Here is a 6,365-nt window from a genome sequence, read left to right on the forward strand (position 1 = left end):
TATTATAATTAATTTTTTACATTTAGTTATTTTATTAATAATAATAATAATATAAAGATTTTAAATCATGAAATGAAATCATAATTTTTTTTTTAAATTATATTTAGTATTAATTTTTTTTTCTTTATATAAATAATAAAAGTTCAAATTATTTATTTTGTTAATTTTATGAAAATTAAATTAATAATAGAACTAGATAATATATTAAAACTGTTGATTCATATTAATTTTTCATTGATATTTTATTTTTAATTTTTAATTTATGTTTATAATGTTTCTAATGCAACTTTCTTTATCAAATTGAAGTTATCTTACGATACCATAACATGTTCACTACGTAATTACATTCTATTATACTAATCATACTTGCGGTTTTTTCTTTTTGTAGAAGACACGTGCAATCTATACAATCTTATTTATTGTATATCTGTATTATTTCATTCTATAAACATGCAATGATTCTTAATGAAAAGAAAAAAGAAACGTAGTTATGTGTAATCTTTTCAGGGTGAAATCATAGAACAGTCTGAATATCACTGAGACAACTAAACATGAGACATGCGTAAACTGCAAGCAAGCATTTCTTTTTTTGCAATTAAATATCTTTTTATTTAAGTAATGAAACGTCTGTGAAATTTAAATCTTATATTGTAATTTTCTTCTAAGATTTCCACTTATTTCAGTGTTATAACATTTTATTTTGTTTACGATTCGCTTATTATATATTATAATTATATATAGATAATTATTGTATAATATTATAATTATATATTGTATAATATTAAATTATAATTATTGTATACATAATATTTTTCAACCTAACTGTTAAATAATTTTTAGAAATTCTGCATTTTGTGAAATATTATCTTCTCAAATTCTCAAATACGATTATATATATAATATGGAATTTGTTAGAAAAAATAAGGAGATGAGAAATATAAACTACTTACATATATATATACATATGTGCTATAATATGTAGTTTATTTTTGTTAATCGATATAATTATTATAAATATTATATAATATGCTTATAAAAATAATTGAAAGTTATTTGAAACTATTATTATCTAAAATTAAATATTATAATAATTAATAACTTTTATTAAATAAAGCGTGTGAAAAATAAATTCAATATTTTATAAATAATAGATATTAACACTTATTTTAATCATTGTTTTTTATCATTTTTTTTTTAATATAATGATATCGGTCGTTTATGTTGTTCAATTGATTGTATGGTTCAACGAATTTTAATTAAACATATACTTTTCTGATGCAAGTTTTATATCATTAAATATATTTAAAAATAAGAAAACTATTGTTAAAATGACAATTAATATGATCAATTATTATAGATTTGTTAATAAATTTGTAAAAATACAATTAAAATCAACAACTTTATATTACAATATGCAATATAAAATTGCTTCCATACTTAAACTAACGCTTATTATTTCAATTTAAAAAAAACGAGAAAAAACAATAATGAAAATTAAAAAAAGTAAGAAAAAAAAGTAATGAAAAAAGTTTATTTATTTTTTAATAATATCTAATAATAATAAATAAGTAATAATAATAAATAAATAAAAAATTTTATCTTATCATTAAATAATAATGGAATAAATAAGCATTTTTTATTATTCAAACAAAATTATATAGTTATTAATTTTAAATGAAACTATACCATTGTACGATATAAGAAAATAAAAAATATCGATATTTTTAAATGTAAATCAACATTTTAATAAATGATGTTATACATATTAATTTTTTACAATTTTTGCTTGTTTCAAAATATTAATTTTTTAATTAATTCATTTGACTAAATGATTTGGCTAATTCATTCTAATATATTGTATATCTGTATTTTATAGTGATCAGAAGAACTGTAACATAACATCTTTCTTTTAATTTTTAACAATTTGGAAAAAATCCAAAGATTGTTGTCTTGTTAATTTAATGCGCGAAATTTAATCCAAGTGATCCGGTCTTATTGACAATTGATAATTTTTTTTTTAAATCTCATATTAATATATAAATAATTTTTTTTATTTCTTTCGCATTCTATTGATTCTTATAAGATTTTTTTCCTTTTTTTGTTCTAATTGTATTTTCCGGTGTCTTGTATTTTTTGAAAATTTATCGAAATTTTTTAAACTCAACTAATAATTTTATTTTTATTATCTATTATCTTTATAAAGATTTATTTTCTAGTTTTACAATAAAGTTTATGTGTAATTTTTTCGTTTTTGATATATATAATAAATATATATATATATTTTTAATTGAATATATATATTACATTCAGATATTGTATAACATATAATATTAAGAATTATTTATTTAAAAAATATAAAAATATTTTATATTTTTCTGTTTCTATATTTTAATTATATTTATACAAAACAAATTATACTAAGTTCAAATCATTTTCATAAATATAGATCCATTATTAAAAATTTCATTGATTCTTTTCAAATATTTATTCTTTGAATGACATTCTTTTAATAATAATTTTTAAAAGATAATTCAATTCATTGGATCACTGTTGATGATTAAGAATATCATATTAAACGTCCCTTGGACGTATGAAATCAATATCGTTTCGGAGTTCATTGAACTGATACGTTTTTGAACTAGCATTCTTAGAATTCTATTTAAAACGATTTATATCGCATTATTATTGATAAACATTATTGCATACGAATTTCATAATTTCATTTTATTATTTAATATAAAATTAAAATTAAATTAAAATTAAAATTATTATTTAGTTTTTAATAAAATTATTTATACTTGTTTATGTGTTTTAAATTCAATTTAATAAAATATATATTCAATTAAAAAATATATTTTAAGACTATTTGTATATAGATAATAGATAAATTGTATATAAATATAGATAAATTGTATACTATTATAATATCAACGTAGAAATATTTCATTCAACAGAACATTTTTCAATCGAGTTATTATTATTATTCTCAAAATATTACACATTTTGTAAAGTATATGTGATATATTGTAGTATATTGTTAGTAAAATATCCTACCTTCAATTCGTATATATTCATATAGACAAGATCATTTTTTTTATCTATTGAGAAGAACATAGTAAATATACGTTGACATAAGGTATCTTACTTTAAAATTTTAACTGTGCCAAACGCTTTGTTGAATTGAATTTTCGTTGACTTATTGACTTTTTAACTTGAATGACACACTATATGTATCTAGTATTGTCAATGGTTTTTTATTATTATATTAATATTTCAAGACTATATTTACAATTATATTATATTTTTCAAAAAGATCGTGTAATGATACATCAAAAGTATCTATATTTTAATTCATGCAATTTTTAATACATCATTTTAAATAATATACATATGCATTCTCACACAATGTACACACATGTAATAATAAGAATAGTAAAATATTATCTCTAATAAGAATTTCTATATATATTTATATATATATATTATTATATTATATATATATATATAAATTATCTTTCATATTGCAATATTATATTTATTAATGTATGCATAATTATATGTTAAATATTACGAAAATGATTTTGTTTTTTTAAACTAATATAAAGACCAATTCAAATAGTGACAAAAAAATAATACAAGTAAAATTGATTTGTCTTTAATTTGTACATTATTAATTTGTGGAACTTTAATTATATAGTATTCTTATTTTAAATTTAATAAAATATCAGAATATTTATGGTCAATAATATATATATATATATATATATACATAATATATGTATACATAATTAATATTGAGATCGATATCATATCGATACTATCAATCATTAATATCAATCTACAAATTTTAATTTTGTATACCAAATAATGTCAGACATAGGTATTAAAATGAATCGATACTTTGAAAAAAGTAGCGATTTCAGTTTCATACGTTACATAATTTTAATCCATTTAATATTTTTTTTCTTAATTTTTGATATCATTATATATTTCAAAAACATTGATATTTTTTTGTAAATTAACAATAAAATTTTAAATCTCAATTTTACTTTGATATATATATATATATATATATATATTGATATTTTATTTATCCATATGTCTGGTTGGAATAAAATAATGGGGTAAGATGAACTTTTTATTTTACTATGATTCACTTTATAATTTTTATATTTTAAAATTATTTATTGTTTCATTAGTATAATATAATATAATAAGTATATAAGGAATATATATATGAATTATATATCTTTAAAGAACCGAATACAATGCTTTAATTGTTCCAATACAAATTTTACACCAACTATATAATAAGATTGACTTATTCGCATATCAAAATCGTATTCATTAAATTAATATGATCATCTTACCCCAGTACCTCCGCCATTTTACCCAATACTTGGGTAAAGGTCGTCGCCCATTTGACAGCACCTCAATTGATCGGCAACCAGTCGGTATCGGCATATTCATGTTAATTACATGTATTTTAATTGCAGTGCGCCAATTCAACGGCAACAATTCAATCATTTATCGACATGGTCTCACATCTTTTCGCTAGCAACCTGAATCTTTCGCCGATCAAAGTACGATCGTGTGTTGCACATACAGTGACATCGACTTTCTATTCATTTCATCTTATTATGAAATGTATATGATGTCTATATTTATGTTTAAACAATTGAAAGTTTCTGTACCGATGTCGTGATGCTGTTAAATTGGCGATAGTTGTGAATATGTTAATGCCAGTTATCCATCAATTGTCGGCTAAATACTAAAAGATTGGATGGCAACTTTTAGAACAGCGAATTTATTCACAAATTAGTTTTTTTTATGATTTTTATTAAAAGAATTATAAAATTATTTATATATATATTTGTTTTATAAATCGTGTAAGATTGTTATGGTAAAAATATTAATTTTTTTTTTATATAATATCTTTTTATATTTTTTATATAATATAAAATGAAAAAGTTACATTTATTTTTGCTTAATATCGTCATCTTATTCTTTACTGCTATATTTAATTTATAAACGTTCGTAGTTCATGGTCAATTTATATACACATATGAGAAGATATTGTTTGACATTAACTGATTGCTATATCATTAAACCAATTTCTTTCTTATTTTAAAAAAACATAATTTATTATCTTAACAGTAGAAAAAAAATATAAACCAAAAAATATAAATCGATTAGAAAATGATAAAATTTTCACTAATCACTATTACAATGGAAATAGGTCAGGGTGTTGTTACACATTTATTCTATTCTTTTTTTTTTTTGATTATGATTATAAAAATATACAATATTATCAATAAACAGAGATTATTAATAGAAATAAATGAATCCATATAATTTTGAATTTGTTATAAGACAAGAATAATAAGACGGAAGTAAATGTATTCATATATTATTTAAATGATTAGTAGTAATTTGCTTATTATATATGCTTAATAGTATATCAATAAAGATAAACTAGATAAAAAACATCCGCAAATCATTTATAAAAAGCGAAGAAAAAAATTTTTTTTTTTTATAACATTTAACTAGTATTAAGAAATTAAGTAATTAAGAATTTTCTAAATAAAACAGATGATTTTTAACTTTTGAATAATAGGATTAGGATTTATTTAATTAGATTTTAATATCATAAATTGTAAATTATTATATCTAATTTTTAGATTTTTCTTTTTTTTTTATAAATAAAAAATGATATAAGTAACGAGTTAAATAGTATCTATAAATCATTATAAAAAATTTAAAAAATAAAAATTTAAAAAATAAAAATTTAAAAATATAAATAAGATTTATTAGCAATTAATAAATAATTTCGTTAATTTTATATGAAAAATATTTGAATTAATTTTGAAAATAAAAATCGATATTATATCTCTGAAATATACAATGAGTTATATGCATATTCATTATTACATCATATCTTTTTATTTGTATAATGAAAATATTGTAAAATTTAGATTTAATTGTAAGATTTAATTGTAATATATTTGAATCATCTAAACTAATAAAAATGACTAATAAAAATTATATAATATATATATAATATATATCATTATTATATTATTTATATAAATCAAAATTGTTAAATTATAAAATTACAATTACAAAAGAAAGTATCAATAGTAAGATTTATTAATAAATTTTAATAAGTTTGATTATTGCAACTTGTTTAATAATGATTCAAAAAATCAATTGCGTGCCAAATTGCTTTTTATTAATTTATTATCATCAGAATATTATCAGAATAATAATTATTATCAGAATAATAATTAATAAATTAAGAGAATCAATTCAAATTATTTCTTTAAAATTTTATTAAATAAAAAAAAATAAAAAAATCAAATCAA

Source organism: Apis dorsata, unplaced genomic scaffold, assembly GCF_000469605.1.
Source record: "Apis dorsata unplaced genomic scaffold, Apis dorsata 1.3 scaffold_383, whole genome shotgun sequence".
Classification (NCBI taxonomy): Eukaryota; Metazoa; Arthropoda; class Insecta; order Hymenoptera; family Apidae; genus Apis; species Apis dorsata.